Source organism: Chelonia mydas, chromosome 6 (genome assembly GCF_015237465.2).
Source record: "Chelonia mydas isolate rCheMyd1 chromosome 6, rCheMyd1.pri.v2, whole genome shotgun sequence".
In the NCBI taxonomy this organism is placed as follows: Eukaryota; Metazoa; Chordata; order Testudines; family Cheloniidae; genus Chelonia; species Chelonia mydas.
The window spans coordinates 90,200,124-90,211,297 of NC_051246.2; the positions used below are offsets into that span (position 1 = coordinate 90,200,124).

At 46.3% G+C, this 11,174-nt stretch overlaps 1 long non-coding RNA gene across 1 annotated transcript in view; it reads right to left on the reverse strand.

Annotated features, from left to right (window-relative positions):
- LOC119566445 overlaps positions 1-11,174 on the reverse strand; it is a 70,562-nt gene that overhangs the window by 54,745 nt on the left and 4,643 nt on the right. The gene's annotated exons all lie outside the window — the stretch shown is intronic.

The window sequence follows — 11,174 nt, forward strand, 5'->3', positions numbered from 1 at the left end:
CCTCAATTCATGTTTATTAGCTCAGTGTAGGTATAAGTATTAGTATTATTAATTATCAAGAGACTTAAGGTGGCACAGGACCAAGGCAAGAGAATGAGACACAGGTGGCAATAAGGGAAGCGGACTGAGGAAACTGATGATGAAACAATGCAATTTGGAAGAAAGCAAGGGATGGACAAGAAGGTGGGGAAAATGTGCAGGAGTGAATGAGAGGACAAGAGATGCTGGTTTTCAAAGAAAGAGAAAAGGGTAGAGTGAGGTGGACATAAAAGGAAAAAATAGGGATAAAAAATGGAAGAAGGGACTAAACAAGAAAAGATTTGCACAAATTTTAAGCACAAAATTTAATTTGCTTTTATTATATTTTGCTTCCCAGGCAGACCTCATTAAGATGAGATTAGCCTTGCTATATTGAAAGCCCACCAAATCAGTTCATACTCAGTGAGGGTTACCTACTGTGTGGTTTTGGGGGTGGGGGGAGGAAAGTTTCCACATTCTTTCAATACATTTGCAGGTAGCAGTGGTGGGAGCCCTAGAATAGACAGGGCTCCAGGCAGCTTCCAGTGCTCCAGTCACTGTCTCATCTAATTTGCTCAGAGCAGGGCTGCATGCCAAGGTGATGAAAACACTACCAGCAGCCAGCACCTTGTCTATACTGTTGCTGCCGTCAGTGAAGCTGAAATAGCATTAGCACTAGTGGAAATTTTTAGATGGATAAAAACATTGTGTCATCAAGGCCAGTGAAAGTTCCACAGCTCTGGAGCTTGCTTCCCCCTGTCAGCCCCCAAACTTGTTGACCTTTAGAGCACCTTGCATGGCCTGTCTACTCACATAGGGCCTGATTTTTCAGAACGTGCTCAGCATTTCTAGCTCCCACTGACTTCAATTTGGGTGCCCAGCTCTTCTGAAAATGAGGCCCGTGTAACACAGCGCTAAGCCATTATTAATATTAAACTAAGTGAAGAATAAAACACTCTATCAAATCAGAATCAAATCAACAAATCCACTTAGTGTTAATATTGGATTAGAGCTAAATCATCAAATTAGTAGCAAAAATGATCAATTCTTATATAAATTCTAGGAGTCTAAGAAAGTGGCTGTCTATTTGGTGACAACGTAGAGAATTTGACCAAAGTCAATCAAATCTATAATTTGAATGATTAAGTATTTTAAAACTGAAACCAAATGATCAGGGGTAGCAGGTTTGTATAATTTTTGGTGGTCCCCACCTGCCTTGTAAGCCAATATTGTTTTTAAAAAAATAATGTAAAAATGGACTGGAAACAGTAAGCGTTTAACAGTTTCCCTATATTGCACAATGTGGGTGGGTGTGGGGGGGATGAGGGGTTTGGGAGGGGGCTCAGGGCTAGGGCAGAGGGTAGGGGTGTGGGGGGTAAGGACTCTGGGGTGGGGATGAGGAGTTTGGGGTGTAGGAGGGGCTCAGGGCTAGGGCAGAGGGTTGGGGTGCAGGGGTGAGGGCTGTGGGCTGGGGCTGGCGATGGAGGGGTTCACAGTGCAGGAGGGGGCTCAGGGCTGAGGTAGAGAGTTAGGGTACAGGGGGGTGAAGGCTCGGGGGTGGGGCAGGGCTGGGGATAAGGAGTTTGGGGTGCAGGCAGGCTGCCCCGGGGCTGGGGCCAGAGAGGAGGACTCCACATTCCCCCCCAACCTTCTCCCCCTTGGCAGCACACTCACCCAGCACCGTAACTGCACATGCTCCTGGGGCTGGGCCCCTCTCAGGTCCAGGAAGACCCCTTGGCTCCCCTGTGATGGGTGCTGCGGTGGGAGGGCTGCCATCACATGTGCGCCTCCTCCCGCCGCAGCCTGCCGCCAGCACCACTCCCTTTTGTAGCTGGCAGTGGCCAGCGAGGGAGCACAGCGCAGAGCTGCAGGGGGCAGCCACCTGCTGCCCAGGGTGAAGGCAGGGAGGGATGCTCCGAGGGAGGCGCATGGGGGCAGCAGGCAGAGCCGGGGGAGGCGCATGAGGCAGCAGATGGAGCCAGGAGAGAGACCCGGCCCCGAACATTGGTGGAGCCTGGCCCCCAAGCCCTGACTTTGCTGGAGTATGGGCACATGGGCCCATATAACTCGCCGCCCCTGCAAATTATTATTGAATGTCTGAACCTCAACCTAAGAACCAATTATAAAGCTCCCTTCAAAGAGTCCCAGTTCTTATGTGGTAGCTAACCCTTTCCTCCCCTCACCACAGAGTTGTTATAATACAGACCATAACAGAATAGTCCCAGTAAGCAGAAGTTTAACAATTTTATTTACCCAGAATTACAAATGACAATCTCAAGTCTCTGTGGATTTTTACATGCAGAACACATTTTAATGAATACCTTTATGAGGCAATCTTTAGGGCTGTTTAAACCTGGGGAACTTTTCTTTTTAGCACCTTCCCTGGGTGGGCTTTATGGGCACTCATGCACACAGCCATGCTTTCACTTCCACACTCTAAAAATAAAGAAAATATAAAGGCTGGGATGTCTCCTGGCTAATCAAAACAAAAAAATAAACATTAGAAACGGGAAAAATAGAATGCTTAAGGATTGGAGGGGAGGGGATGGTGAAGTCTTCAGCTCTTGCAGGCTTCTCAACTCTGACAGTGGAAGCTGGAACTTCAGTTAAGGAGCCAAGCAGTGACATTCTGCTGGTACAGCATTTCTCACTAGGGGCCATTCTTTGGGTGCTGGGAGAGAGAGGCTGGTCAAGGGCTAGAACAGCCTGTTTGTTGATGTCATGACTTCCTCTTTCCAAGGTGATCAATCTTGTTGACTCTGGAATGTCAGTTTTTCTTCAGATGGCTTAATGACCCAAAAGGCAAGGCTCCTTGGCCTTAGATTTGATCCTTCTGGTTTGACTTTTCCTTGCTCTGTCTTGCATCACCTCTCTCCAAGGCCTTTGGACAATCAGGTGTCAACAAGGCAATTACCTTCCTATTAATTTAATTGCCTTCCTGTTTTGGAACTGAGCTATAGTTCAGACAGCTTATCTTCTGAAATCTAAACCTTGATAGAATAAAGTTACTTTAAAGTTCATCAAGATGAAACCCATTTACAATTTTATATAAGGTCTGTTTACCTCTATAAGCACTTCTCCTAATGAATGGGACTACTCTCTCACACAAAGTTAGCATGTGTCAATGTTTGCAGGACTGGGGCCTTGGACCATATTCTGGTTGGCTGCAAGTTGTAGAAATCTGACCCACGAGGTCTCACACATCCCAAGCTTAAAATAAGGGTGGTTTTGTTGCAAGGTGTTTGGGAGAGATGTCAGTCATCTAAGCAGCAATTGGAAAACATCTTTTCCACCAATTAAAACACTGGTTTAAGCCTGAGAAGCCACTTCCATCCACCTCCTTTCAGGTGCCTGGGGAAAGCCATAGAGAACTCATTATGACATAACAATACGTTTAGTGTTGGCCTGAAAGTTTTTGCACCCTTTTAGTCAACATTTTCCATCTTTGTCTTAGGATATTTTTCTGGTCTGAAATTATTATAAAGACCTAGTAAATCCTGTTATATAACATTTAATTTCTCACTGGATTTAGGGTGTTGGTTTGTTTTTTAGGATATGGGAAACCAGATGTCTGTGTATGTATTACATATTGTTTAAGGAAAGAGAAGGGGAGTCACCAGTACCAGAAAGTGGCCATTTTGGATAAAGGAGTAAAACTGCATGGCCCAAGAGCCTCCACATTAGAAAGTTAAAGGAGGCTGGTGATGAAAACACACCATCACAACAGCTTCTGGGATTCCTTTGGGTCTTATAGCTGTGCAATTGGCCTGCATGTTATATGCTGCTGGATGAGAACATGTATGGCAGCTCTTGGAGATCCTCACTTGGGTCCTGATCCAAAGCCACTGAAGTCAATGGAAGATTTTTCACTGACCTCAGTGGTCTTTGGTTCCAGCCACTGTAGAGGTGGTGACAGCCCTCTTCCTCCGACACACACATACACACAACTGGTAGTAATGACCTTGATTTTAAAACCACATCAACTTCCTGACTCCACACTTGTGCTGAAACACACATGCCCTGTACATCTGAAAAGCTGACCTCTGCATCTGTAATCAGTGGAAATAGCTTATTTTTGGTGGCTACTGCCTTAGCAGCTAGATGTATCCAAATTCACATTGAAAACTTGCTGATAGTTAATCTGCAAATTAGGGCAACCAATTAAGATCACATTTTAATATCCTAATTTACATATTTGGCAATTTGAGTGAGATATAGAAGACACATTCTAGTGTGTAAAGGTTTTGTTGGCATGAGTTTGTGTTGGCTACACTACTCATGAGTGGTGAAGCATCCCACATTCATACCTATAAAAACCTTTATCCTGCACCAGACCAGCATGGATTCTGTGCATGCAGCACCTTTTGCAGAAAAGCTATCTTAGAAATGTTTGAGAGAGTTTATAAATTATTGTTTGGTGCTTTGTTTCATATCCCTCCAATAAAACCAGGGTCCTTAATTACTGTCTCTCCAGACATACAAGAGAGAGCCTGATACTGGAGCCAAAGATGCAAGGATAATCCGTATCTAAATGCAAGAAGCACTAGGAACCTCCACCTGTTATTCCCCCTCACAACAAGGATGAGGCAAGAGAAAGAAGAAATCTAAGCACTTCAAAAGGCTCAGGCCTAAGAAACCAAACATCGCAACAAACATCCCCCTCAGACAGGTCCCCTTTGCCTGCTGCTTCATCCCAGATCAGGAGAAGAGCTGTCCTTAGTGGTGAGTCGAATAGATAGAAGAGCGTTTCCTTCTGAGCTACATATTTGAAACTATGGTTCACTGTGTCATTGCAGCACTCAGCTTGCACGCACTGGGAAGGAGGTGAAGCCTGTAGCAAGGCACTTCGCAAAGTATTAAAAAATGCAGCCATTGAGGGCGGGATAAAAGATACAAAGAGCAGCCCAACACGAGATAGGGCCTGAACTGACAGTGCTGCAAAGGTTACAAATCCCCAAACGATAAAACAGCTTGCCTCACGATTCCCAAACTGACCAGGGCAGTCCCAGCCCATGCCAAAGATCCCATCATTCCCTAAGGAACTCACTGACCTCGAGAGAAGTAGCCGTTATGCAGAACTAGGAGGCTGGCTCAATAGCCCTACAGGCCTCTTTAGCTTCTACATGGTTCTCCAGAATGACAGTAGTATGGTTGACAGTAGAAAGTGGAACTGAAAATCAGCAACATTCTTACTCAGGTGCCACTAGCCACAAATTGTTCTGTGGTCACATCTATGGAATCCATCAGTCATTTAGCTATAGCAACAGCTGCAAACATAGTCACAGGGTGGAATCTAAGGCTACACATATGATTCAGGAGGCAGCCAGGTTAAACAACTCCTCAGATCTGCCAAATTCAACAGAGACCAATGTGAGGCGGATGTAGAGTGGAATTAAAAAAAGCTTAAAAAAAAGTGTCTCCTCAATCTGTACTCCTCCTGCGATTGCCTGAGATGTGTCTTATGCCAATACCAATGGAATAAACTATCCCAAAGATGAAAGTCATTGGGAAGGTAACCTGGAGGAAGAAAACCATGTCAGCAGTCTAACATCTGAGGACAATTCTCTTCCAGGCAAAATCCATGACTGCCTGGAAAAACAAGCCTTATGTGATTGACTGATTCTCCCAACTTCAGCCTGGAATAACAGACTACATCAGGGAGATCAGTAGGCATGAAGACCATCTGCACCCTTGGAACTATTGAGGCAACCACAAGGAAGATGTATATGATGGCCCCTTGAAATCTAGGAGCCCTCTGGAAAGAACCCATCTATGAAAAGTCTAGATCATCTCCTGGATGTGGCAGGGCTGTTCTCCAAGGACAAAAGGCTTTCCAGATGTACCCCATCTCCTTTGTGATTCCCAAGAGTCAGGGAATCCAAAGGCTGTTAGATCTGAAATTGCTGAAATATGAAGCAAATCAAATTCAAGAGGGGAAAGCCTGGCTTCAATATCAGCCGTAATTCAGAACATAAGAATGGCCATACTGGGTCAGACCAAAGGTCCTCTAGCCCAGTATCCTGTCTACCAACAGCATCCAATGCCAGGTGCCCCAGAGGGAATGAACAGAACAGATAATCATGAAGTGATCCATCCCCTGTCGCCCATTCCCAGGTTCTGGCAATCAGAGGATAGGAACACCCGCCCTGCCCATCCTGGCTAATAGCTATTGACGGACCTATCCTCCATGGACTTATCTGGTTTTTTATTATTTTTTTAACCCTGTTATAGTCTTGGCCTTCACAATATGCTCTGGGAAAGGATTCTACCAGGGGAATTCATGACATCTATAAGTCTGAGCAAGATTTATTTATACGCCCCTTTGCATTATTCATATAGGAGGTACCTTCACTTCTGCTACAACAGAACGTGCTGGTAAAACAGCACAATATCATTCAGGCTCTTCTCTTTTCCCTAAGAGTCTTCATTCAAGTGTTAGTGACTCTTGTGGCACATCTCAGAAGCAGAGGCTGACATGTCTTTTCCAATTTAGACAGCATCCTCATCAAGGCCGAGACCCAGGAAGGAATTGGAGATGGCTACACAGTTCATAAAATTCCTGATCTCCCTCAGATTTCTAGTCAATTACCAATAATTTCTCAGACCAGGATGAAGTCATGTCAGTGGAAATGTCTCATTATGCTGCCACAGTACTGATGCCTAACAAGGGCCACCTTTCCTAGTGAGTGCTCCCTGTACTGTGGTATGTCATAGCTCAGTTGTGACATGACAGTCCTGGCAGTGGTGTTTGGCCACCTACTCAAGGACAGTATGGGGTGCCAGGTACACAGAATGGATCGAATGGGATTCATGGTTGTGTGAAGCCCTCCAATATTAGATCTAATCCATTCAGATAGACGAGGCAATTGTAGATTTATTCATCTTCCCTTCATATAGAGAGAGCCCTTAACTGGGTTGAGTGGGAGTTCTGTTTTTGGAGATAAGGGTTTCAGTCAGTTGGTTTTAATCATATGAAATGGTGCAGATATTTTCTGCTAAAGAACTTGGGGAGGGCCAGTCCTCTTGAGGCACAGCGCCACCCAACAAGGCACTCAGATGCTATGGTGATGGGGCCCATATAGTGCTCAGCTAGTAGGATGCCCTGTGTATCACCAACCCATTTGTGCAGAGCATTCAAGCTTGTCCCAGTGTTCGAGGCACCCAGTGCAAAGTGGCTTTGAAAAGCCTTCTATTCTGACACACATTTTAAACATCTTCCCTGGTTACTGCTCTCTCTCTCTCAGATATTTAGGCTGTTAAGGATGCTGATCTCGATTGTTTCCCGTGTAGATTTTCATTAACCCCTTTTCCCTCATCCTTCAGATGGTTCAACAAGAAAAATGAAGCACTCGGGGTTCCAGGTGACTCCCAAATTTGAGGGTCTCTTTGTAACTAATCTCCCTTCTATAATTTCTCAGTGTATGATGGAGGCATGTCTGTGAGTAAGCCTTATGGTGACTGGAACAGGCTGGCAATCTTTGCCTGGAACATCCTCCACCCTGTTAGCTGGTATTGATCCTAATGTGAACGTGTTAAATGGGTTTTGATGACTCACTGAAGCAGCTGGCTTGTTACCCAGACTTGCATATAAGGCAGGTTGAGCCTACAATAATGAGCATTGCTGTGTGGCCTCCAACTTATTCCTGCTATGTAGTAAGAGGGAGGCCTAAGAGGACACTGGAGTGGGACTCAGGAGATCTACATCCACACTGGCTCTGCCACAGATTTCCTATGTGACCTTGGGCAAGTCACTTAATTTATCCTGTACCTCAGTGCCCCATCTGTAAAATGGAGTAGTACTTCCCTGCCTCACAGGGAGGTTGTGCAGATACATTCATTAATGTGTGTGAAGCTCCAATACTTTTGGTCATTGGAGCCATGACAGTATTTAAAAGATAAAGAGGAGAGGTACAAGAGACTTACACTTGCTATTGCTCAGTGAGGAGTGCTACATCTAGTACTTAACCTTTTATGTAGCCTTTTCTCACACTTGCTCCAAAAGGCATGTAGTAGTCAAGGTGAGAAATGAGCAAGGCTTTCATCACCCAGAGTTTTAGTAATAGATCTAGAGAGAAAATGACAGGCTATATCCTTTTGGGCTATTCCAAACAATTACCCTCCTTGGTGCTAAGTGATAAGGAAAATATTCCAATGCCATAATAAAAATTACTGGGATGTTCTCTCACATATAGTTTTCAGCTATGGAAATTGAGGAAGGCCCTGAGAAGGGTAGCAACATTTATTAGAGGCATGGGGATGGTTTGGCTTTCTTACAGAAAGAGACACTGCAAAGTCTCGGAGTATCTAGGGTGAAAAGGAGAAAAGTCAAATGAAAGAAGGGTGTAAGACAATGACTGTTGTACAGAAAGCCAATCAGGTTCCAGTTTGCTCCGGTACAAAAAATTAAAACAAGAGGGCATACAAAATTAAAAAGCAACACATTTAAGATGTCCCATAATTTCTATCCAATAAGGAGCTATTAAGAAGCAACTGATCAGATAAAAGGTCTGTGAGTTTTTGCTGGATTATTGCCTGAACAGACTCTGTGATATAAATAAATGACTCTGTATAATGAATAAAAATGTAGTAGGGTGGTATCCTTTTAAACTAAGCATTTTTGCAAATGTTTTCCGTACCGTTTCCTCTAGTTCCTCAGTAGGACAATATCAGAGGCAGATTAAGGTTTCCTGGTGCCCTGAGCCAGAGTAAGTGGGGGGCCCCTCCCCACCCCTTCCGCCTGCGGTCCTGCCCCCATGCCACCCCTTCTGCCTGCACCCTTGCCCACAGCCCCACCCCTTTCTGCCCTTTCTGCCCCCTTCCTTAGGGCCAACTCCTGTTTCAACCAGGGTCTCCCCCATTCTGCCCCCCCTCACTGCAGCCCCACAACTCCTTTTGCTCCTTTCTGCCCCCCAGTGGCCCCAAGATCAGAGAAGCCCCATCCCCATGCAATGGCCCTGGTGCCGCAGCGGGGAGTGAGAGCTCCTCCAGTCCCAGGGCTACAGCAGGAGTCCAGGCCCTGAGGTTTCCCCCGCCACCACTCATGCTTCTGCGGGGGACCAGGGTTGGGGTGCTGGGGGACTTCTGCCCCACCTGCAAGACGCTTCTGTGGGAGAGCAGGGTTGGGCATGGGGGCTTCCCCTGTTGCCCTGCAGCTTCTGCCAGGGACGAGTGTAGGGCACTGGGGCTTCCCCTGTCTGGGGACTCCTGCCGGTGACTGGGTCGGGTGTTGCCCAGGGTGGCTTCCCCTTCCCGGGAGCTTCTGCCAGGAACAAGGTCTGGGGCCACGGGGTGGGGGGAGGGGTGGCTTCCCCCGTCCCACCCGCCCGGCGGCTAGGGTTCCGGGCTTCCACCGCCTGGCAGTGGATTTTTTCCGGAGCCCCCCCAGTTGGCTGGGGCCTCTGGGCCCAGGCCCCATTGGCCCAGTGACTAATCCACCACTGGATAGTATTGAACAATAACCTGCCTTGTGGGAATTTTATGCCTTCTCTTGTAGCACCCAACATTGTCCACAGTTGAAGCTAAAATATCAGTCTTTGGAGCCTGTTCCAGAAGGATATTGGATTATATGGCCCATAGATCTTATTTAGTATGGGTTTGGGATATTGGACAAGATGCACTAATGGTCATTTCTTGTTTGGCAGTTCTTATGCTCTTCTGTTGCTCTGTAATTGTTTGTACTTTCCTTTTAACCCGTAGGAAGCTAGCTAATTCTGTGGCAATTGGTGCCTGGGAACTGGCTAATTTCTTAGGTCTCGGAGATGGTCACGGGGGTGGTATAAAATGGAAGTGAGAGTTTCTAGACATTGGAGCCCAGTCAGGTCATTGTGAAGGGAATCCTGACCAGCTTACATGCTGCTGAGAGGTCCTTCCTCATCCCCATCTACCCTCATGTTATGAACTACCCTGTAAAGTGTGTTTATAATCTAATAGTACTATAGACCATCAGCATTCTCGGAGCCTTGTACACAGGAGCTGGAGTCTCAGGAACTCACACCCCACACAGGTAAGTAATGCCTCTGTCCCCCAAGGCACTGTTTCCCTCTGTCACTAGTGTGGTATACTCAGCGTTCTCCCTCTGACTTCCAATCTATCCCTGATTGAATCCAAAAATTCCTCTCCTTCAGCTTTGGGATCACCCATTTTGCCAGCTGGGACCATCTGGCCTGAACCTCAGCTCTGTTCTGTTTCTGTGACCAAAACGCCATGGGCATTGAATTTGTAGGCTTTTATAACACTGCTTGTTGCTGTAGTATCTAACAAGTGCTGGTTTAGCCCCTCTGTGTGTCAGTACTATCTCAGGAGCTCGGCCCTCCTTTCCCTACCCCTGCATTAAGCTGCTGTTTCTCCACATGTTGTTCTCCTATCCCCCCTCCCTGCGATCCAGGTAAATTCCAACAGTCCTTCTGTGCTGGGCATAGAGGGTGCCTGGGAGGTGGGGGAGGTTGCACATCACCTGACCCCCTTCAGCCAATTCACTGAGACAAGACGTCAAGTTAATGAGCCCTCAGGCCCGTAATTAGCTGTCAATTACCACAAATTAATCAACTCCTCGCCTAATTAAGCATTATCGGCAGGTGGGCAAAAAACGGGCCATTGTGTGGGAGCCATGAGAAAACCATGGCTGGCAAACTTGGTTAGTATCAGCGGTGCATTCCCTGCCTCGCTGCACTACAGACACCAGGACAGCCAGGCACTTCTTAAAGGCACACAGTCCTCTTTTTTTCATAACAGCTTCTACCCTGTGCTCTGGACAAGGTATGAGACGGTTGTCGGGAGATGGTGCATCATCAGCTCCATATTTCTCTTTGGGCTTTCCTGAAGACTTGTGTTTATGCCAAGTTTGAACAGAGGAGGTGTTCGCAAGAAGCATACAGAGAGAGGGGTCCTCCAGGGGTATGACAACCAGAATCTGTCTCTGCAGAGGAATCTCCATTTGGCTGCACACATGGGCCAGTGTGCCATACCCCACACAGTGAAATGCATGCAAGCTGCATGGAAACTTAAAAAAACCCCACCATAATAGAGGTTCAAACTATATGTTTACTCCAAATTTAAAAAAAAAACCCAGTAAGAGGGCCAACATAAAATGCCAGTATGGCTAAACAACGGAGTAAAAGAGGTGGTTAGAGACAAAAAGACTTCCTTTAAAAATTGAA